Source organism: Parasteatoda tepidariorum, chromosome 10 (genome assembly GCF_043381705.1).
Source record: "Parasteatoda tepidariorum isolate YZ-2023 chromosome 10, CAS_Ptep_4.0, whole genome shotgun sequence".
NCBI classification, from domain to species: Eukaryota; Metazoa; Arthropoda; class Arachnida; order Araneae; family Theridiidae; genus Parasteatoda; species Parasteatoda tepidariorum.
In genome coordinates, this window is record NC_092213.1 from 33275448 (window position 1) to 33301558 (window position 26111).

General features: G+C 26.2%; 1 long non-coding RNA gene across 4 annotated transcripts in view; it reads left to right on the forward strand.

The window, feature by feature from the left end:
- Positions 1–26111, forward strand: part of LOC107437847 (uncharacterized) — a 336010-nt gene that overhangs the window by 63853 nt on the left and 246046 nt on the right. The window contains exon 1 of one of the 4 annotated variants that reach the window (XR_011638003.1): positions 16136–16317. The exons of the other annotated variants lie outside the window; for them this stretch is intronic. This is a non-coding gene — a long non-coding RNA (uncharacterized lncRNA). Of the gene's footprint in view, positions 1–16135; positions 16318–26111 lie in introns of those variants that run through there. 4 annotated transcript variants of the gene reach the window in all.

Consider the following 26111-nt stretch of genomic DNA (forward strand, 5'->3'; position numbering starts at 1 on the left):
TATATATATATATATACATACATACATACATATACTATTTTTTGTTCCCAAACATGTTCACCATTAAAACTGGGCTTTTAAATTGATTTCAAAACAAATATTTGCAAGAACAATGCTTTAACATAAACGCACATCAATAATTTCACACTGTTTCGGTTGACCCACTGTAAAAAAGGTTTCTCAAAATTGAGCAAAAATGTGTCGAAATAGCCCCGAATTATATAATAATCTAATTTGAAGAACTCATGTATTCAAAATTAGGGTGAGTTAGGCAAAATTAGTCAAAATTAAAACATTATATGATCTTTTTGAGCAAAATACGTATTTTCAAAAGTGAGTTGGAGAAAAGAATGTGTGAGAGAGCTGTTCGTTGTCTGCCGGTAGTATTCGAACTGAGGACCTCCGGGTTCGTAGTACACTTCAATCCAGGGTGAGTTAGAAAGTCAAATTGGAAGAAATATTTTCGCTTTATTATTATTCCCTTACGTATTAGCTTACTAGATGGCCATTCTCATAAAAGATGGCGATGAACATAAAAGATGAAGGTTCATCATTTTACTTTCCCAAAATTTATTTAAACTCAGTAAAAGCCATGTTTTTGCTTTTGATGAAAATACTTTCTTACATATGATCATTTAATTATTTGTTCAATTTTAAGTAAAAGCAAATTAGATATCTAGATCAATTAGATATCTATATCAAGTCAAATGATACAAAACAAATTTTATAAAAAAAAATTAGATAGCTACATCAATTAGATAGATAGATAAAATTAAATTAGCTCAAATAGTTAAAATGGCTCATTACATAGCTAAAAAATGAGATTTATAGTGATTTCACTCTCATATAATTTATTGAAACTCGGTATAATCCAAGTTTAGAGTTTCATAAAAACATTTGCTTGTATATGATCGCATAAATATTGTTTCAAATTTGTACATGCTATTTTTATAAAATAACACCAAAACTATTTCGTTAATGCGTTTATTATTTCCTTCAAAATATTTTAAATTGTTTCCTATACTAAGTGTCAAGGGCAGAAAATAAGTATATATATATTTTTTTTGCAAGGAATTAATTATTTACTCTATGCTCATCAGAATTACTTAAAATTGCTTATTTTATTCTTTATCATACTGAATAAAATGGCAAACTTAAAATCAGGTGTCTAGGATTTTTTTTATATATATCTTTTAAAATGAAGTTAGGAGTAAATTTTCTTGGCTAACTTTGAAATAAACGCTTTATTGTTCAGGGAAATATAGTCTGATCGGAAAAACTTAAAAACGGGAAGAGCTTTCAAACTTTTTCCAAGCAATTTAGTGAGCAGACAATTTAATATTCTATAGCAATGCCTTTAAGGAAGGACATTAAAATGACGGGAAAAACTCAAGTCTGAAGTAAAACTTAGAAAAAAAAGAAAAAATATTATTCATCAATTTAAGAGCGAAGACCTGCTGAATATATTTTTTAGATTAAAGGTAAAATAAATTTTTCAAGTTTTCAAAGGGATTAGAACATCGTGTTTTTAGTAAACTACACATTTAATTCATCAAGTTTGATTTTACTTAATTAAAAGACCGTTTAATTATTTAGAAGCATTAATATGCATACTGTGATAAAAAATAGAGATATTTTTAAAAGTATAATATTTGAAAAAATTCTAGTTTTCAATTCTTCTATTAGAAATTTGTCATCAGTATATCATCATTAAATAGTCACCAGAAATGATTTTTTAGTTAAGAATCCTTTTAAACCTTTAAAGGTATTTTCTAAGAAAAAAAAAGTTTACTGCTTCAACGGATTAAAATATAAATAGTAAACCAAAATAACTAGAACTCATGTTTCGTAATGAGGTAAACTGTTATACTTAATTATCTACATTTGAAATTATTTTTCAAAATTATAAATTAGTATAAATTTTCGTAAGTACTAAAATTTACATTTACATAAGAAAAGCAAATGAAAACTCAAATGAAAAACTAAGTTAATGTTTAGAAATTAACAACTTTTTTTTTTCTAATCGAGAATACCGTGATTAGGCTGGCTTAAAGAATTGAAACATTGAAGCTAATAAAAGAAAGTTTTGAATATTTAACTCGCCATTTATGATAGCAAAATAATACTGAATATTACTATATATTGCAATAGATAATTTTTCAAAATTTTATTAAAGTAATAATTTATAACAACTAAGAATATTTATGCAATGTTTTAAGCATTATAAGAAATCATGACTAAAATTTATAAATATTTTGCACATAACGTAGAAAATCTTTTTTAAATTAAGCAAAAATATTTGTGAAATGCATGAAAATAATCTGTAATTAATAAATAAAGATTTCATTGAAAAATAACTAAATATTATTAAAATGATCTTTGCTTAATTTAGAGAGTAATATGTAAACACAGATGCCTCTATAGAAAGGTGATATATTTTTGACTAGTCCAAACATAGGTCTTAAGAAATTCAAAATAAAAAGAAAAATCAACAATTAATTAATAATTAATAAACATATTAAATATATTTTATTTATAATTATGATTACAAACTGTGTAATGACTAAGAATAAACTAAAATAGAATGAAAATGCACTAGTTTGAAAATATTTGAAGTTTGTAATTAATTTAATTATTTTTTAGTTTTGTTTAAAGTAGTTAAATTAATAGTTAATTTTTAACTAAAGTGTTTAAAATGTAACCTGTGTAATGATTATGAATGCGGAGCAAAAAGGACAACAACAACATATATATATANCCATGTAGCACAAATATATATAGTCTTTAAAATAAAAAATCTTAACAACTATCCTATAAAATTATTTTTTATCTTATAATGTTATTTATAAGAAAAAAGACTTTTTATTATGAAATTGAAGCCATGTAAATTAAAATTAGTTGTAAAAAGCTGTAACTAATTAAAATATTATTTTCAAATGCAAAGAAAAATGAAAAAATTAGAAACGACAATTGTAATGATAAATCGGAAAATTTATCAATCATTTCATTTTTCTTTACATGACGTGTAGCTGTATTATTTCTTTAAATTCTACTACTTCTCACCACCACTCTATCAAGAAGTACTTTAAAAACATAAAAAAAAAGTATGAAAAAAAAATCTGAGTTACGTTAGGCAATAAGTAACCGACGATACTCCTCTGATATTCACGTTAAAAAATAATAACTGCATCGGGGGCTCTTAAGTTAAAGCATGTTCGACAGAAGCAAGCACTTTGCTGGGATATTTTTTTCACATTTTTTTTTAATCTGTGCCCCAGCTGCTAGAGATTCGTTCTACAATGCGCAGCCAGTGAGTCCTTGGGGTGGACCGAAACCCCACATTGTCGACGGAAAAAAAAATCGAATAAAAATGATTCTCTTTTTTTATGATCACCTAGTTTTGGATGGAAGTACCGTTTTTTTTTCCAAAAGTACTCCATAATATTCACAGAAGGCATTAAATTCGACTTGATATTATGATATGTAATGTAAAAAGAAAAGTTTTTTCCCCCCCATGTGGATTTATCTATTGTTGAAAAAGTGTCTTTCACATTTTTCTGTGAAGTTGTGCTAATGCCAAATGGTTTTATATATAAAAATATTTCTTTTGTCGAATTTAATGAGAATTAGTATGAAGGAAAAATATATGGTTCTATATTAATAAAAGTTTGTACTTTGTTACTGATATTTCAATAAAAAGTTCATCGATTTGGTAAAATTGAATTATTTTTACAGCATTTTGAATAAAATTTGATTAAAAGCAACAAAGAAAAGAGTTTTTTATTTTATTTGACTTCATTTTCTCTAAAATTTTACTTAAATACGTAAACTCAAGTTCGTTGATAAAGAAGTAAACTATATATAAAATAATACAAAATAGAAGAGAGTAGAGCCTGTGTGAGCATGGGCTACATTGTTATAAATTTCTCGGAAAATACGGTTAAATAACAATTTATTTAATTGTTATTTTACCATATTTAAATAAAACAGTGAAATAACCGTTAATAAGATGGTAATAAAACTATTAACTTTGAGAAAAACTGTTTATCAACTGCTTTACACCTAATATTGTTAAACGGCCAGAATTTTATCGCACCAATTAATACAAATAATACACACCTAATGTAGTCACCTAAATTTTGCTTACATTTCTCCACTTAGTTTCTGCTTATTATAACCGAGAGGGCTAATCTGTTAGTCTCATGACCGACAGGACTAGGGTTAGAGTCTCAACGTTGACATCACAATTCCTTCAACACATGAAGTGTTCAGTACTCTTCAATACCCATTACCTAAATAAAAGGTTAGTTTATATGCCCAATTAAATTTCTTTTTTACGGTTTTGGAACAATGCTAGTTATAAATGATTAAGAAATTGTATAGTTTTGTATTCATGGTCCTATAACCATACTAGTTGTAAATAGTTTCCAAAACCATAAGGGTAAAAAAGAAATTTATACCGTGAACTTTATGGTTGATAGGATTTACAGACTGCTGTCAGTTATTTTACTATAATTGTAGAATAAAAATTCTTACTGTATACTGTTATCAATTACTCAAAAACCCCCATAGGTCAAAATTATGACACGCTTTCCTTCGTAATTTTCACTAAAAAATACTCGATCTGTTGAAAATAATGAATAAAATGTTTTTATGGTAAATTTATAAAAAAATGTTCACACTTGTTCCATACAAGAGATTTAAAAAAAAATTTTTTTTTTGTTATAGATTAAAGATATAGGTTTCATTAAATAAACTTAAGTTTGTAGTTATGAAATTAAAATGTCATTAAGGATTCAATGTTTCATGAGATATGTTACGAACTGAATATTAAATTAAAATGAAAATTAAAAAACAATTTCACACATAAATTTCTTCCGGATTTAGTTCCAAGCAGTTTCTAGATTATAATTTTATTGCTAACTTTTTAAGATAAAATTTATTATATTTAGAGTTTAATCTAACAGATAAATATTATTGAAATTGAACAGAATTCAACTTGATAGATATTTATTTCATTATTCACATGAATATGAATTCTCAACACAAAAATGCAATTTATTAATAAAAACGCAATTTCATAATCATTTTTTAAAAAACTCTTTTGTTTTCAAGTAAAATATGCTAAATCCAGTCTGTTTTTCACTTTTCTAGTTGGTAACTGCGAAAAAATTATGAAATAAAATACTCAATATTTCCTTTAAAAAATAAAGATGACAAATATGCCTATAAGATATTTATATTTAAACACAACAAAACAATGAAATATTTTAAGTAAACATGAAAATATACGTACACAAATACGACACAAAATATTATTATTTAAATTTACTACTTTAGATTTGTAAGCAATTATTCTTAATAAAAAATATTAAATTAAAAATAATTTTTTATCAGTTATACATCGACTCTAAACAGTCCATTATCAAAGCTTTTCATGCAATTCTACGAGAAATATTTGACATTTAAATTCCTTTCTCCCCTTCTATCTATCTATTTTTCTTTCTCTTATTTTACATAGAGCATATCTATTCTATTTTTGTTGGATCATTTATCTCCGAATACTCCTTTTCAAGAAACTAAGTTTTTAGAGCGATGAATAAGGTTCTGTTAGGAGATATTTTGTTGCAAACAGATTGTAGCGTTTCGTTTCTCTAAAGAAATTGTATCAAAGCTAAACGTCTGATTTGTTGGTTTCTTAGATTTTGGATGAAAACTTGCTCCTTCAAACTTAAGCTTGTTTCTTTGGCAACATTTATGTTTTGAGTCAGATAGATCTATATTATTGTGTTACAATAACACCATTTTATTATGTTTTTTAATAAACTCGACCGTGCAAGAGAGAGGGACATCCATAAACAATTTTTGATTAAATTTTTTATATAATATATTATATGCAGAGTGTTTAATTTTAGATTTTTTGACAAATATTCCTATATTCAAATTATAAAGATTGGGAAGTAATGTTAAATAAAATAAAAACATTGTAAGTAATTTAATGAATTTCTATTGAATTGAGTCGGATAGATTTATATTATTGTGTTACAATAACACCATTTTATTATGTTTCTTAATAAACTCAACCGTGCATGAGAGAGGAACAGCCATAAGCAATTTTTGTTTAAATTTTTTATGTAATATATTATATACAGGGTGTTTATAATTTGAATATAGGAATATTTGTCAAAAAATCTAAAATTAATGATTGTGAAGTAATGTTAAATAAAATAAAAACATTGCAAGAAATTTAATGAATTTCTATTGAATTGAGTCAGATAGATTTATATTATTGTGTTACAATAACACTATTTTATTATGTTTTTTAATAAACTCGACCGTGCATAAGAGAAGGACAGTCATAAACAATTTTTGTTTAAATTTTTTATGTAATATATTATATACAGGGTGTTTATAATTTGAATATAGGAATACTTGTCAAAAAATCTGAAATTAAAGATTGTGAAGTAATGTTAAGTAAAATAAAACATTGTAAGAAATTTAATGAATTTCTATTGAATTGAGTCAGATAGATTTATATTATTGTGTTACAATAACACTATTTTATTATGTTTTTTAATAAACTCGACCGTGCATGAGAGAGGGACAGCCATAAAAAAATTTTGTTTAAACTTTTTGTGTAATACATTATATACAAAGTGTTTATAATTTGAATATAGGAATATTTGTCAAAAAATCTGAAATTAAAGATTGGGAAGTAATGTTAAATAAAATAAAGAAAAATAACATTGTAAAACAATTAATGAATTATTCTAGAAGGCAGACTTAAAAAAAATCAAAACCAGTTTTATTGAAGTGGAAAACTAGTGTGTGTTATTAATGATTGCTATTTAGCCTTCCTCTGTTTACTTCGATAATCAAACAGGAGGTAGAGGTGGCTCAGGGGGTAGAGCGTTCACTTCCCAATGAGCTGACCCAAGTCCAAAATCTTTTAGTGGCCGGTTGATACGAACTCTGCTATCGGCTGACGTAAAGTATTCTTCGTGGCAGACGGATCATGGCTTAGAGTTCTCTTGCCATCAGGCTGACCGTGGTTTTTTTTTCGAGACTTTCCTCTCCATGTAACGAAAATGAAGGTCAAATCTATCAAAAAGTCCACCACGACGATTATTTTGTTCCAGTGCTTGATCCAGGATTTCGTTCCAGTGATTGATCTCTTGTCTTCTGGATTGGGTTCAAAATTACAAGGCTATGGAGTTGAACAATGTTAGCCGTAAACTCAGAACTGGGTCAGCTGTTCAACGTTGGTTATAAAATAAAATAAGATAATAAAATAATTTCTGATATTTTTAATATCGCTCTCCTGATAGAGTTTTATCCCCTCGTTTTAAGTATTGATTTATAAAATTTTGTGTGAATCAAAATTTCCAAAAATTTAAACCCAGATGTGTAAAAATTGTTTCTGATTTTTTTGAGTATATTAAGATTTTACAAATATGTATTAAAAGAGATGGAATAATAATTATTAATTGACTAACAATTAGAAAACATTGACTTACGGTCAAAATTTGAAACACTGATCTGTTTTAAATTATTGTCTCTCTCTATATATGTCTTGATAGATATATTGGCACTCGAGGTGCTATTAAATTTTACAGTAAAACTTTATGAAATAAAAATCAGATGTACCATAAATTTTATACAGTAATATTTACTGTAAAATCATTGAATTACTGCGATGCTGTAAATATGTTACTGTAAAAACTATGCTATAAAATTTTACGGTAAATATAGATATTATGGTATAATGGATTTTACAGTGTACTTGTTTTCTAACGTTAAAAAATTTACAAAGAATTAAATAACCTCGACTTTCGATCATTTCTACTCGTCTACTTTCGTCTACTTATTTCTACTTATTCGTCTACTTATTTTTTCTCTTTTTTGATATTTGGTAGTCTATTCAGTAACATGTTGCATTGTAAAATAAGTGAATTGAAAAAGCAGGTATGTCCATATATAATACATCAACGACATATATGTCTAACAATACCAATGATACTATATAGCTAGTGTGTCATATGTGTACCACAGGAAACAACCATTAGATTCAACAAATTCTGAGCTACTGAATTTTCAAAAAATTTCAAATTTATGAATTATAATTATCAGCTAAATAATAATTTCTTGTTCAATTTTAATAACTGCTTATAATTAACTTTAATACCATATAAATTTATTACACGCTACACGCTTTAATGTTTAAATTTTTTTATTTATTTTTTATTATTTTTATTTTTTTAACGGCAGGTACTGAACTGTTAATTCTTCACCTCGGAAGATGCTGTAAGTGTTACTCATTTAACGTTACCCAGTGGGCACCTGTGATCCTAAGTCACGGAGGCGAGCAACATTACCCACGTCACACTGCCACAGATACCCGTTTTATAGGGTGGGCCACATTAACACATCCCACATAACAGAGGAGAACACACAGAGAGAAACATTCATGCCCAGAGTGGGATTCAAACCAGCAGCCATTGGCTACGCAGTCAGGCACGCTAACCGCTCGGTCATCTAGCCAACTTTCTTGTCATGTAAACATAAGTGAATAGGATCTTGATAAACTTTTTCAATAAATAAACTCAATAAACTTTAATCATAGTAAATAATCAATTATTCAAATGTACTGGAGAGTTATCAAAAGATTTTTTTTAATTATATATATATTCAGTACTTTTATTTTTGTATTTAGTGTTTTTTTATTTTCTTCTCGAAATAGGTACTTTTCTGAGCCTCAGGTATGGATTATGGTAGTTAAATTTTGTTTCTCAATGTAACTTAAATTTATTTATTCATTTATTTCATTTTATTTTTTTGCATTGGCCAATTTATCGTATCGTAATATTTATAGGAAATATTAAAGATTTCTACTTTAAAGAGAAATTTTTTTATTCGAATATGTCTGAGTATAATATAAATACACAAGTGTTAAGGAAAAATTAACTAAAGTTTTCCATCATATCAATCAATAACTTTTTGTCAATATTCTCTTCCAATAATTTATAAATAATGATCGATAATAATAATTTATTACATATATAAAAATAAACAAATGCATCATTGTGCATTTAAAAATAAACAAATGTTCTGTTTTTTAATTTCAAAATGTTATTGATATTCTTATAATTTTTTTCAGTTAAAAAAGCTAAACAAATTAAAGAAACAATACTTTAAATCATGTTGCTAAAATAAACTAGCGCAAAATTGTCAAAATCTGTTTTAATCATAAAAATTTTCAGACCAATGAAACTTTCATGAACGAAATAATTACTATTTAAGAGTAGCAGTAACTACGCAAGGGAATAAACATTAAAAATAAATACGGTTTTGAAGAATGGGCCATTGTGTACTTAGAGTCACAACGCTGGACTGCCCCGTACCTACAGTTTATCCGTAAAGTCCTGATGTACTTTTGATCATTGATCAGTCAAAAGTGCTCCATTAGTCGGGTGCTCTGTATTATACTATGTGTAAGTATGAATCTCTTGCACTAAGGTTTCACTTAAGGTTAAAATGGTTTAAAAATATTTTTTACGTAATAACAAACAGTAACTAAAATCTAAAAACTATTCAGTAAAAATTACACAGAGCCTATGCTATAATTTAACAAAAATTGCTATAATTTATTATATATATATATATATATAGGTTGTGGTCTATCATGAGTTGCTTTGGTTGCTCGCGTCGGTCGAAATCAGTTAAATATCCACGCAATATGTCTTAGATGGGTTCGATACGGTCAACTGAAAGTCCTACAAGATTTTAGTGGTCTTCCATTACAAATAGGTGAGAAAGCAGCCATCTTATCTACATGAACTTAAGGGATTGCTCAATCACATCAGAAACCATGGATTAAGAAGTAAAAATCGCTAGAAGTTTCCTTAGTTAACCACGAATTAGTTAGAAACAGCCCTTTAGTAAGAAACTACGAATAGTTTGACGATGTTTACAACAGTATGAACTGTCAGCGCTTCAACCATGGCTTCTGCTTCCTTTGACTTTATATCACTGACTTGAAACACTCCGAAGTGCTACAAAGGATCAACTTTGACTCAGTAATATCGGCTCATCATCCTTACAAACGAATTTTAGTTTTGTGTACGTTAATTATAACAGCCGATACAATGTTTCACTTATTATGGAAACCGCATATTCCCAACTTGCCTTCGACATTGTCATAGTGGCCCATCACTTGCAGGGCTCCATGACATACATGTGTCATCTACCTTTTGTTTTCATTTATGGAGTTCTGGGAAATCAACCGTTACATTTCAAGAGCATCAAGGTCTGCTTCTTAAACTTTCAAGGCCCTTCTAACGCTAATTTTCAGCCGAAAAATGCACATACTACAAGTTACCAAAACTTTCATAATCTTTCTTTATATAGAATATGTTCGACTGTTGTCATGCCAGCATGTTCCTGGTCCTTAAACAATTGAACACTGATTGCTAAGTGACTGGCAGGCCTCCACTCTCTAATTGCTATTCTCAATGAATTGTGTCTTAGTCGCTATGCTGTATTGACTGAAATCTCCAAAAGTGCCATACGATATCTGTGTGAGTCCATGTGCAAGGGGATAAAGTCTGTTACATAGAATGAAGATGAAAACTTTGAAATCTGATTTATAGGGATCTGTGCATTTTTATTTCATGTAAACTCAATCAGTTGCCTACTCTATTTTAATGAATGTTTTTAACAAACATAATTATATTATTTCCATTCCTTCTTGCTGTAGCCATTTTAATGTTCAAAATTTTAAATTTTAAGAAATAAATATCTTCATATTTTTACATAATATTAAGTATAAAGTACCACAATATCAGCGAAATTTCATATCGATTTCTCACATACTAAGAGGCAATTTGCATGATTATTTCTATGCACCCATTTTTTAATAATGACTTCGGAATATTTGCCTTTAAAATCGGGGTAGGGATAGTTGCATTTTGTAAGATACTGTCCTTAAATGTAGTTTAGTACTTTCCTTTAAGTCATAACAGACTTCGGAATATTGAGTAATTAAATATTTAACTCCCATTTATCAAAACTCATTTATAGCAAGATTATTTCATGCAAAAGATATTTCTTTATAAATAGTATTGCTTAATTTTTAATATTTATAGTAATGATGATCTAGGAATTATAGAGTGTGAATCTCTCTTCTTAAACTACACATTTCTAAATTTAAAAAAATGATATACCGAATGCGATACCCATAAAGCATCACCTGAACATATTGTTTCTCCGATTTACGAAGGACGATTTCATTATAAATCCTTTGATTGCGATTGACTTCATCAATGTAAACAACATACTGAGGCTAATCTGACTTGTGTCATATGAACACAGAAGATTAGAATAAAAAACCTTTCCAAACGTCAAAAAAAATCGAAAATAAGTATTTAAAGAGATTCTTGAGAAATATAGATAAGCTTATCTGTATGATCATTTTTTTCCAATGTCCACTTGGTAAATGACCTTTCGTCATACAGGTATCTGAAGGGCAGATTTATTGGCAACTCTTTCAGGGCACCATATTATGTGGGCAGCGTTGTTCCCACAGAATGGATAGATGATACAGAGACGGAAGTAACATCCATGCCTTGCTCGGGATTCAAACCCAGAAACTTTCTGATACAAGGCCAGTTTCCTGACCCCTACACAGGATCTGTATGATCATCACGATCTTAAATAATTATTACTCCATTTCTGGAAGAGGGTCCTCTCCAAACTTTTCCAAAATCTTCGTTCTGTATTCTTTCATATCATATGGCCTTTAAAGTTTTCTTGTGGTCACTTCCTTTTTTATTTGATGTCATGAAGGCAAGAAATTAGAATTCCAGTGATTGTCAGTTCTTCGAGCTATATTTTAAATCCATTTAGAAGTTTAAATCTTTTGATGACATCGAAAACTATAGTTTGCTTATAATGTCCATTATACTTACTTTCGGTCATTTCTGATCATAATTCTGATTTGTATTTGTATTTGTCTGATCAGAATTATGATCATAATTCTGGTTCTGATTTCTGATTTCTGGTTCTGGTCAGAATCCCTCCATCTTCTTGCTTGCAATTTCAGTCTTTGTATGAATCTGCTGGACAAGACTCTCCAACAGATTCATACGATACGTGCTGTGCACAAGACTCTCACCCACGGGAAAGCACACATTGAATGAAAACTTTCCTTTTCAGATATACTGACTTATTACTCTTTTGTATGTGTTGCTTAATGTAACAAATAAAATCTTCATATGGAATCTTTGAACCATGCAATTAATACGTAAAAGTATGATCATTAGTATAAATGATCACTAAACACATTGATTGTAAAGTACACATTGATTGAAAAGTAAACATTTATTGAAAAGTACACATTGCTTGAAAACTTTCCTTTTAAGATATACTGACTTATTACACTTTTGTATGTGTTGTTTTATGTAACAACTAAAATCCTTCATATGGAATCTTTGAACCATGTAATTAATACGTAAAAATATAATCATTATTATTAATTTATTTAGAGTGTAACGTTTTTTTTTCATTATGAGGGAGGTACGCTATTTTTATATTGAATTGCAAAAGATTTTTATGCAAGAATCACTGAATTGGAGTCATAAAAAAATAATAGTTATTTCATAGAATTTAAGCTAGAAGAAAAGGAAAGCGTTCCAGCTTCTGGTTGGTTTTTAACCAGGGGGTTATGGAGGTTAGAGCTAAACAATTTAGTCACTGAAGTATTGATTGTAGAAAATAATGTCAGAATTGTGCACTAGTCACTTTTACTTCCCAGACAACCAAGTAGCCATCGATCAGAAATTTAAAGGGCTTCAAGCTGCTACTGAGGATCAAACCCTAGTACTTCACAATGACTGCTCAGTCTTTTTGACAACTGAGTCATCACTAAATTTGCAATTTTGCTTAAATCGGTAAAAATTTAATTTGAACTATTCTGAAAATATATATATACATATATATACAGTTAAAAAAGTTTGTTTCATGTTACTTCATGTTCACTTTTCCTGTTTGTTTTCTCAAATATATAAATGCAATATTATTGAATTCAGCTTTAGTTAGACATCTATATCACTTTATTTTTTTAAATTTATCTTACCATGTAAGTGAACTTTTTTTTAAATAAATAACATTTTGAAATTGTTTTTATGATATATAATGCAATTCGAAGAAAATATTTTAAAATAAACAGTTTTAAGATGATGCACGTCAAAATAAAAATTATATCATGTTATGGAGTTATGAAATATTTCAAAGCAATTTAATTGAAAAATGTAAAAAAAATAAAATTGTTTGCGATCTGAAATCACATTAAAATATGTAATATCGTAAGCAATATATTTCCCACTCTGAGAGCCCATTAACGAAGATCATGCTTTGATGTCATAAAAAATAGTCATTTATGTCACGAAACAACCACCATAACTTCCAAATAATGTCACCAAAGGCTTAGAAAGCCTAACCATCGATATTACTGTTTTCATATATCGATATGCACAAACGGAAAACGATGCGCAATACACTTCAACATGCTTCGTGAAAAAATCCCATATTTAGATATAGCGAGAACACAGATTAATCTGGCCTTCCCAAGTGCATGGGAAATGCGAGAGAGCGAGAAACACGAGGTTTTGGGAAAAGGAAGTACCAAATAAATAAATAAAAATCGAAATGATTTACAATACTTCGGAGTTTAAATAATTTTACGCAGCTCTAGCAAAGCGCGGGAGTGTAAAAATAAAGTAAAAAATAAAAAAAAGCATATATATGTTCTTTATCAGTTCTGTAAAATACCATGCTCTTACAGGAAACTGCTGAACTTTATTGACGTGTGATGATTAAAGGTACAGCGGAAAAAACGTTTTTTTTAAACTCTTCTTGATAAGAAAAGATTCTCTCTCCATGGGAAAATAAAATAGAAAATAGTGGAAAAGAGGCGCAAGAGCAAATGATGCTGCATCCCAAGCCTTGATAAGGGAAGAGGAAGAGGTAATGGCGTACTAGTAAACAAAGAACTCGATCTGCCAATGAAATGGCGAGTTTATACTTCGCTAGTAATAATGAGTACCTACGCTTAGCATAAGCTCTTCTTTTTTCTTACTCCCGACCCCCCTCTCCTCAGTACCAACAGCTGATGACGTCACACTAAAGGAGAGGCCTTAGCATAATTAATTACAAAAAAGCGCCGCGTTCTCCTTTCTAAGGAGGCAGGGAATATGCGGGAATCAATTAAATTTGCTTTTTTTATTTCTCCATCCCTAAGAGAATACGATTCCTCCCCCCCTTTTTTCTTTCCTAATGATCTTCCTATTCGCTGATCTTCCGCGATCAATACATTTTTTCTCTCTTTTATGATTCAGTAATTTATGCATAAAAGCGCCTCGGAGATTATATTACTTGCAAAGAAAAGAGAGGGAGTGAAAGAGAAACGAAGGAGAAAAAAAAGTTTTTTTCTTCTAACTGGCAACAGTAATTAAGCCCCTAGATGTCGCGGTTAAGCAACTATGGCGGTGCAAGACAAAAAGCAGATGACGCCATGGTTGGAGATGTGGCCGCCATTTTGCATCAGATTGTAATTAAGACTAATTAACAGTTTTTAATAATTAAAAAGATAATCAACTACCCAATACTTATTTTTAGTGTGTTTGAATAACTATTTTAATGCTTATAACAAGTTAATTAAAATTAATATATTAATTAACATGCCTTTCTGGCAAGCACTCATTTACTATTTTGTCGGTCAATTTAATCAAATATAGCTAACTAAACCAAATCTAAGCTTATAAGATTAATGACTCGAGAACCAACTCCTCAATTTAAAAGTAATTAAATAAATAAACAAAAATATTTTAATTTACAAATCTACATTAACAAATCTGAAAGGTAATTAAGTAGCTTGACAAACAAGCAGAAAAAAATGAATACTTGTTTGGCTAATTTTGCTATTTTTTGTTAATTGGCAACTAACATAAACCTCTAGCTAACTGAAATAATTAATAAAATACTGCACTCAATCAAAGATTATCTTTAACTGTTAAAAATGTAAAAATAACAATAATAATAATAGGAATAAAAATTAAATACTTTGAAATATTAGGTTTAGAATAATAGTAGGAAATATTTTTTTTTCGAAGTGGCTATTTCAAATAACATATCGCGGACTATAGTTGTTAACCTATCAAATATCAGTTAGTTAAGAATCCAAAAAATATGCATAAACGTAAATCGTTGTATTTAATGTGTACCGTAATAATGAATACAAAATATGAAAAGAAACCCCGGATTTTCGTTATAACGTAGCATCGTTTCAATAGCTGGTCTGTGATTTAATTAAAATTTTGCATGGCATTAAAAATTGATGCTTGATATTTTATTGACGAAATTGGAAATCAGTATGAACTCCCAACTATATATTCGATATATCATATAAATTGACGTTGTTATAGATTTACTAAAGATTTATGAAATATTATTTTAAGTATTTTATTACATATAAACGTATATACTCTATATTATATAAATATTATAATGCTAAAACAAAACTAATTTACTCAATCACTACACAAAATTGCTTACTGATGAGGCAACTTTACTTGATGATGCTAACTCATATTTACCTTTATTTGACCTTGAAAATTAAATAACGAAAATAATGATAAAAATCAGCAGTCTTAATTCACAAATGAAAAAAATCGTATGTTTTAAGGACAAATAGGTAATAGCTATGAATCTAGCCAGAAACCAAAACAAACATTTAAAAAATAAACTTGACCTAAATATTTTTTTCCTACACTGCGAATTGATATGCATTCTCTCAGTACATGTGCATAAAAAATCTGCACTTTCCATTTCCTAGTTTGGGGCCCAAAAAGGGGACCTTCACTGAGTGAGAGTGCAGCCTATTACAAAACCTATATTAAAAAAATAGCATAAAGAACCTTGAAACAGCCTTTCCACCTACACAGCAAAAAATAGTGGGTGTTCTGGTGACCTTCGAAGCATGGGGATCTAGGCTCGTGCCCAGGGGCCTAAAAAAGGGGTGCGTTACCCACGTGCCTGCTTCCCCCTTTTTTATATTAACCCCCTATCCAGGGGTCCACCTAGGGGTCCGTCCAAGTTGTCAGGACCTTGTAACCCGGTATCTACTCACACAATATATTATAAAACTTGTGAAACCGAACGTTTTTGGGATGTGCAGGGAACAGATAATAAAAATGTTCTATAATTTTTAGAAAATTTGTTGTTTTGTGGATTTTTCGTGGATTTTTAATCATTAATTAAGAGGTAAGATTTTTGATTGTGCTGTGTTTGCAATATTTTGAAAATGTACTCGTTTTTTTTCGTGAATGCTATGTAAACAAACAGGTGGCTGACTCATATTTCAATATTTTTGTTGAAGTCAGAAATTGTTGCTAAAAGTGATTATATTGTTGCTTAAAGTGATTAATGCTTAAAACAATTATTATTAAAATTCTTTATTTTTGGGAAAAAATGTTTTTTATTTTTATTTATTTTCTTTGTGATGTCATTTCCTTGTAGGAACTGTAATGCTATTTTTTTCACTTATTATTTTAATAATAGCAAATAAAATAATTGTTTTTATGACCTCCACAATAAAATATTTTGTGATTATTATAAAAATTAAAAATGTTTTGTAAGCTTATTGCTTAGGAGTCAAGGTCATAGTTACTGACATACTATTTTCTGATGTGGTACTTTATAACTTTATGCATTATAATGATTCCGAAAAATTAAAAATAAAAATGTTGTGAACATTTGTTATGATTCAAGGTCATTATAACTGACCTGGATACTTATGATGATCTAATGTTATGATGATTAGAAGTTCTTTAAAATGCTAAAGACATTTTAAAAATTGCATTATTTTAAATATTATGGTAATGCTAGCCAGTCATTCAATTAGTTTTAAAGTGCTTATTAAATCACAAGAAAATGCTATCTCGAATGATTTGAATATCGAATTGAAATAAAAATAAACACTAAATGCAATTGACCTTGAGCAATTTGCGATCCAAACGATGGAAGACGATTTTCCATCCAAAGATATTTTATTGATATTTTTTGACATACTAATAAAAATTATTTGTTTTAGAGAGTATGCAATTTGACATTTTTGCGTCTGAGAATTAAATTTTAAGCGACTTAAGCTTTTCAAGTTTTTTTAAAAATGAAATAGTACAATTGTTTTTGTCTCGTTTTACGAATGACTGTAAAACAGTTATTTTTTTAATAAAAATTGCATTATAAAAATTACATTAATTTAGAATAACAACCATATTTAATGCATACCAGAATTTTAATTTCCTTCCGTTACGTTAGTTGATTTAGTATTTTTATTTTTTTATTAAGAAATTTTGAATTGTAGCTTTTAAAACGCAGATTTAGTTATAAGCGTAATAATGGTAATTGTTTTTCATTTCGATTTATTACGCGAAAAAATTTCGCAAAAAGGCATCAAACTCAAATTTTTCAATAAAGCATTCGATAAAACTTTTGAAATAAGACACTCAGTTTAATTTTTGGACAAATATGATACTAAATGTTTTGGACATTGCTTAAACTAATGAGTATGAAGTAAAAGTAATTTTCACATACTTTTAAAAATCAATTTGATGTGCTCGTAGAAAAAGGAAGTAACTTAATAATTTAAGTTAAGTTCATTACTCAAAGTTGTAATTGTTGATTTGAGCAGGCCATATATAATCTTAAAAAATAACTATTATTTTTATAATGTATCCTTAACTTTTAAATATTTTTTTTTCATTAAATATTTTTTAAGTTCTATTTTATAATAATTACATTTGCTTAAAATTAAATATTAAATAATTTTAAACTTTCTGCATCTGGTGTATAAATATTAAATTAGACATCCGTAGTTCTATTTCAGTTGGTGAATTAAATTAATCTTATTTTTTTATGAAAATATTTTTAAACTTGCTTGTTGTAATGAACATTGTTTTTTTAAATTTTAATTTTAACCATTAAAGTGAAAAGGAAAACATTTATGTAAGTACTGATATAAATGAATATTCACATCAAACTTATATTAGTTAATCTGTTATATTTTTAGTTATTTCATATATTTTTCTTATAATTTGTTAGATATCGGGGCTTTTGCAAGTTGCATTCTTTTTTCAAAAAAAAGAAAGGTAAAAGATTTTTTTACATAAAAATATGAAAATAAAGAAGAATTAATTAAAAAAATCTAATAAACTGTATCAAAGTCAATGAGCTGCTATCACTACTAATTTGCATTGTTTACTTAAAAATATGTAATTTTTAAATTTTTGTATTTAATTTTATAATTTTATGTACATATTTTTTAGATAAGATTTAAAATCAAACTTGAGTTAATATTTTTATAATTGAAACACATAAATTACGCATGATTCATATAAAAAGCAATAAGCAAATATTATGTATTTTAGAATTATTCTCTTTTTAATATATGTAAATTATTATTGATAAAGAATTAGCTGTAAAAATACATTTTATAAAATTTAAATTATTTTAATTCAAACTGCATTGAATAACTTTACTATAAAGTAGAAAAAATATGCTAAGTCATCTTGCATACATTACTATTTTCTTATAGCTGTCAATGCTTCAACGCTTTGCACACGTGCTATGAGATATGACTTCATTCATACTTCACGCGTTAGGCTTAACTTGAATTTTAAAAGTGGTGAAATTGAGTGAAATGTTTCGAAATTGAATATGTCAAGCACCTTTCCGAAGGATAATGTTTGTCCATTTAACTATAATTGTCTTATAAACTTTGTTCATTTGTAATTCTGCATTAACTATAGTGTAAACAAACTTTCACTTTCGTGTTTGCTAAGCCTAATTTAAGAAGCCGGTTAATGACCGTTAAAGATGCGGTGATGATAGCGAAAAATATTCAGGTCAATGAATGCATCTAGTTTTTGAAATATTCTTTTATATTAATGATTAATGCCTACTAGAATTGTTAAGATACTTACTAATAGGGTAACTAGCAAGAATAAATTGTAAAATTTTTGTAATTAAAAAATTTCATTTTCATATTACATCATTACTCAAAAAGGCATTATTTAGGCTGATTGCTTTTATTGCATTTCAGTATTTAATATTTGAACCAAATATTATATGTTAATATTTCAAATCAAATATTGCAGACTATTACGTACTATATTTTATTTTTAAATAATATTTAATTTTAAAAAATGAATGTAAAATTTTTCATTTTGCTTTTTAGACACGATAGTTATGTTTTTATTAATATTTTTGTTTTATTAAAACCAATTATCAAAGAGTCAGAATTTTTAAAATTATTTTATAATATGAAACAATATGCTTTATTTTAAATTACTTCATTATATTTCAAATCAATATCCAATAATTTCATCAATTATAAGGTTTGTGTGATGTATCATGCATCGGAAATTTAAAGGCTACTATAGTAATTTTCATGAAATATTATTTTTTCAATATAGCTTTAGCAGATCAAAAACACAAAACAATTTTAGTGAATAAAATCTTCGTAATATTTAATAAAAGCCGGAAGCAAATTGAAATTAAAAACTAGCTTTATTATTGTTTTTTGTGTTTATTGCACATTGTCGAAATTAAAGTAAATTTAGTTAAAAACAGCTTAACTTAACTTAATTTAGTGAATCAAAAAAGGGAAGTAGGCAACATCTGTATATTAAATTATTTATAAATTTAAATCTTTATTCACAATAAACTTATTCACTCTACTTTTTTTCATTAAAATTAGTGACATTAAAAGATCAATAATATTGATAAAATATTATTATTGATTGCGAATCTTCCATTTAGAATCCCCATGATATTTAAATACCTTCATAAAAATAAATATCAAGACTGCCTCGTAAAGAAAACCTTTGTTTACAGATTTTTCCAGGTGGTAATTGACCTAAATAAATCAAGGATTATAAAAGTTAGCTTAACAAATCATGTATCGTTCCTTAAATATTTGGAGGAAAAACAAGATTTTCGAAGAAAAATAGTAACTGAATATTATCTGACGCATAAAACTTGATAATATTGTGAAGATTATTATATATTTGTTTTCTTTAGCTATTAATCTCAATATTTAATTCAAATAAAAAATAGACAGAAAACGTTTGTGTTCTTATTTTTTACGATTTGAAATACATTTTATTAAATTTTATGAGTTTATAACTTTTTGATTTACTCTCATATGTGAATAAATTAATAATATTCTAAGTTAGTTTTATCTATGGATAAATATAGTCCTTTTTTGCATATTAAGCACTTAAGATATGAATTAATTTCAGGAGCAATTAATAAAGTTCTTGTTATTCAGGCATGGCTGCTTACTTAAAATAAAAGTTTTTTGCTGATGAAAGAGTTGCAACTAACTATCATAAAATTTATAAATAGGAAAACTGAGTGCCAAGTATTAAAATCCTTTAGAAATATATGTACTTTTAATGAAATTATATGAGTACATTATTATTATTATTTATGAAATTTAAAAATTTATCTTGAGTATTTAGAAGAGGTTAATAAGGCAATTAAAATTTATTACATATTAAGAATTGCGTTTTTTTTAAACTTTCGTAAATTGTTCAGAAAAACTGAAGTATCTATTATTTCCTAAATAATGCTAAAGTTCTTCTAAGCATGACATCTTAGTAACATGATATCATTTGTTATTTATTTTCAGAAAGACGCAAGTAAATAATTGAAATTTTTTAAAAATATTCAGTTGAACTTTTTTTATTGTAAACTTTTTGACAAGACTTCTGAGATGATATTCTTCCTTACAAAGAGAGGAAATCAATGTTTCAGTGTAATTTTTTCTTAAGAATCATTAGAATTAAATAAATAATCAGTATGATTATGAAAAATTCGAATTTTGATCATTAAAACTAAAAAAAAGAAAATAAATAAGAAAATGAAGAATTTAAATATAAAGCAAAATAAATAAAAATTGTAAACATTGTGTATGCTTTATTTTTCTGCTAAATTACAATTACAAAACTAGTTACAAAACATATAGAACTGCAAATTAAATAATTTTTATATTCTTAAATCAAAATAATATTCAATTAATAATTAGCGTTAATGAAATTTAAACGATATTTTCACAATGTAAGATTTGGTAGTAATGAAGTAGATTAATTTCATTAAATTTAAATTTCATTTAAATATAATTATCTAAACATTATTAACATGAAGTGTTAAATCACATTTAATGTTTGATGCAAGAGCACAGATTTTCATATAAGGAATGTGTTAATTTCGAATTTTAAATTTTTTTCAGTAAGAAAGTTAAAATTATATATTATTACAAAATGTTGCCAAAATTTTTAAAATCTCCAAGTTTCAAATATTTTCTACAAATTCTTGTCTTTATGTGTTTTATTTTATAAAAATAACTCTAAAAAAAGAAAAAAATAAGCACACGATTTTTGATTAAGATTTCATATTTTTTCCATTATCTAAAATTTTTCTTTTAAATTTTTACTTTAGTCTTTGACAAAAAATATATGTTAAGATACTTATTGCTTTAATATTAGGTAATGAAAAAAATGCGTAACTTGTACTAAATCTGAAAATTTGCTTTACCATGATTCCTGTAGAAAATGTGAGTTTAGAATTTCGTAGTTTAACATTTATAAACTCTTTTGCTGTAAATGACTTACGACATAAACGTATAAAATTCATACCAATAAAATTAAAGAAGATTTCGAAAAATAGCAACGTTTTGAAGCAAAGCAATACAGAATTACCAGGTAAAGAATAAAATGCTTCATTATTCATAAAATATTTTGTAACTTTTTTTTAATTTTTTGGGTACACATTTTGGAAAAACTAAAAATTATACTTAAAATTTATGTAATTTCAAACCATTTTTTAACTCTGTATTTTTTGAGTTAATATTTACTGATAGAAATAAACTGTGATAATATATTTTTATATATTTTTAATATATATAAATATATATATAAATAATATATANTTTGGAATTAGGAGAATTCATCAGTGAAGTATCAGTATCTACCATAGATTAATTTAATTAATTTATGATATTAAATTAATATAATAACAAAGTAATAAATTATAAATATTTGCGAAGTAGTTTTTTTTAATATATGATAAATATTCAAAATTTTAAATAAGCAAAAAACATATAAACAATTTAAATCAAAAATGAACTAGCAATGCTATGAAGTTACAATAATTAATACTCATACTCATTTTTTAATTCGATTTCATTTCACTCTGTATCCATTTAGAACAGTTTTCTTTGATAAACATAAAGCAAATTTAACCTTAAAACATAAAAAAAAGTAGTTTTTAGCTTTAAATTAAAAATAAAGACTTTGATATTCCAGTCTGTTATTATTATGATAATGAAGCTGAATTTGGAACTCTTTAAATAAAACTAATTCTCTTGTTGTTGTATTCATTAATATTTAACAATTCCTAAATTAAAGTTTATCATTTTAGTAACATGAAAAATAATTATATTATAAAGTTAAGGTTATTAAAATTTTTAGAATGTGTTAGAATACTTAACGAACTTATAAATTTAAACTAAATATTTTTACATTACGCTAATTAAGTTTGTGTTTTTTCAGTGTCAAAAAATTTATTAAAATTTTTTAACAGACAAAGTAAGATATTACTTAAAGTCTTTTTTTTATAAAAAATTTTTTTTCGCAATTTAAAATAACTTCAAAATTCCAAAAACAATTTTAGACATATTTTCTTATTTACAAATGTAGCACTTACTTTTTGTTGTAATTGAAGTTTTTTCGACAATAAGTTCTTTAGTCGTGAAGACCAATTATTTACAATTTTGAAAATAAATCAGAAATATTGATTGTTATTGTCTCGTCAATTTGCATCAAATAGAATAATAGTAAGATTTTACAATTCGAAGTTTAATAAGATAAAAAGGGGTATAAAACATTCTGATAAAAATTCCATCTTTTGGGAATGTCGTATATAAATGATACAAATGCTAATATTGCTTAAAAATATTGACTGCATAGCAGAAGCTTCATTAATAAAAATGCTGATATAATTAGTTAGCATGACAGAATATGAAAGCATTATAGTAAAGTTCTATTTGAATTTTATTTTTATATTGCTTTTAAAACCTTTTAGTCATCCAATAAGGATTTTAGTTTTGCCTATTTACCTTAAATTGATTAATATTATTTTATTATGAGTAAGACGTATTTTTTGTAATCTTATATGCAATAACTGAACATAAATGTAAACAAGTTTTTCACATGAACACTATCTTCATTGCATTCAAAATGTTATTTGATTAATTAATAAAATTATTTTCTATTTTTTTCCTTTTATAAAGGTTTTTTTATCGAACAGCATTCTAAATAACAAAAGTTTAATTTGGATAGTATTAGAAGTAATGTGGAAAGTTTTTAGTGAACTTCTTACATGTGATACAAAAAATTATTGCACAATAAATGAAAATCCCGAAATACGAAGAGATATTTGCAGCATTTTATTAATAAAATGAAATAGCAAGCACGTGAGATCATCTATCAAATTACATGCACTTTTAATAGAAATTTTCTGAATATACTTTTTTTAAAAAACGGGAGAATTTCAAAATTGAAGGGAATTATAATTATTTAGTGAGTGTTAGAAATTTTTCTGTTCTAAATTCTAACATTTTTTTTCTTTAATTACGTAATTTCACTTAGTTTAAAAATTTTACGTAAATATTTCACAAGAACCTGTTTTTCAAATTTATTTTTAAAAAATTATGTGTTTCTTATATCTAGAAATTTTTTATCTATATACTTCGGTATATATTTATTTATTATTATTTATTCTAAATTTTGCAGTAAATTTATACATAGATTAAATTATATTTACAGCTATTTCTACAACTATTAAAGAACTTATGCTCGCATATTCTTCTCAAAATTTTTATATTTCCATAATTAATATTAATAAATAATGAAATAATAATAAGAAAATAATAATGCAAAAGAATAATAATACGAAAGAATAATTATACAAAAGAATAAAAAGATCTTAAAAACTTTATTTAAATTCATATCAATAAATTTAAAGAATTTTTTAAAAATATTTTTAAAAAAAATTATGATAAAGTAAATACATTAATCATTTAGCATGAAAAGTATATTTTATGCAATTGTGTTATAATTTAATATTATGGTTTATATTATAGTCCATAATTAATATACATAGTTAATAATAATAGCTAATAATAAACTATAGTATATAATTAATATTATAGTTTATATTATAGTTCATATTATTATTAATTCTAAGATTAACTTCATTTAACTCTATAATGCATTGAAGCGCATTTTTAAATGCTTTTAAGCGCAAAATTTCCATAAAATATAAGAACAGAATATAAAAACAATATTAAAACAGAAAACTAAAATCATAATAATTTAAATGTAACTCAAGAAAAATATATTTATTCTGGACATGTGTATTCAATTGGTTACAGAATTTTAACGTAGATAATTAAAGCATTCAGTCTAGCTAGGATGAATTCAGCTTTTTAGAGGAAAGGAAAAAAAAACATAAAAAACATAACTCTGTTTAAAATCCCTTGCTTTTATAACGTTTCCACTTCTTTAAGAACGATGATAAATTTAAGTAAAATAAAATATTCTGAAGAAGTACATTATATTAGATTGCAGAATCTACAAAAATAAATGAATACAAAAATTTAAAAAAAAAGGAATTATTTTCCCTAATATTTAATATTATTCCCTAATGTTTGTTTGCTATTTAATGAGTAAAAAATAAGTTTACGATTTTACGAGTTAAATAAAAGGATTACAAAAGTTTATTTTTTGATCGGTTATTGGTACATACAATATTTTACTCCAAAAAATGGCGTAAAAGATAGTGAGTTAAATTTGATTCAGATTAAATATCTGACATGTATAAATGATAACAGTCGAATGGTTTTAGTTGATTTTATAATTATGCAACAGCTTTAACAGCGATGCCAAATTATAGTAACGAAAATATTGTAGGAAAAACATTATATTAATATAAAATATTAAATATAATTAATAAGGATAACGTAAATCTTTTCTCTAATATTTGTATTAAAATATCTTTCAGCTGTTTACCACTTCATGAGTATAAGCGTGACTTTATTAGTTTAGTAAAAGTAGTTAATATAATTTTTAAAAAGATTACAAAGGTTAATTTTTTTTAGTTGCTACATAGAATATTTAGTTACATAGAATATTTTACTCAATATAGGGTAAAAGATAACGAGTTTACCTTGATTCGAATTCTATATTCGACGTGTATAAATGATAATAGCTCGGTGTTTTTAGTTCTGTTAATGCAATGTGAAGTTAGGAAATATTTATTACATGATGAGACTATGAGTGTGTCGCTAATGGGAATGTAATGGCTTGCAAATTTTGTCTGTTTACTCTTACCTGAAGAAGATGTATAATATAAAACAAAATAAAGAAAATCAGTGGTAGATTGCATAGAAATGAATACACATACCAAATGTTACGTTTGACGCTAACTGACGCAACTAGTCACTAAAATTTTTAACACTGGGTCACAGAATAGGTTTCTATGTCACGTGACTATTTGCTCAGATTAGATATTTTAGTGAATATACAAACTTTCGCTTAAGTAAACAGAGACAAATTATATTGTTACTGTTTGATACAAAAATAACATTAGCAAAGGATAAATATGAAGCATTTTATAAGCAATATTTTTCAATATAAAAAAATTCTTTTAAATTTTAGTTTGTAAGAAAGCTTACTTAAAGATCTATATTGTAAAGACAACTAATCTTGCTCTTAGTATTTTTTTTTATTTCGTAAAATTAATCTATTGTCTTGAACATTTAATATATATTCAGAAAACTGACTATCGTTTACTTTTCTAGTTGCAAAATCAAGCTCGAAAATAATTATTATAAGGTGCTAATGTGAAAAATAAAAGATGCTTGGGTGTATATGTTGATCAGCAGACTTCAATGCGTTTTGTTTATATCTTTGTATATATATATATATATA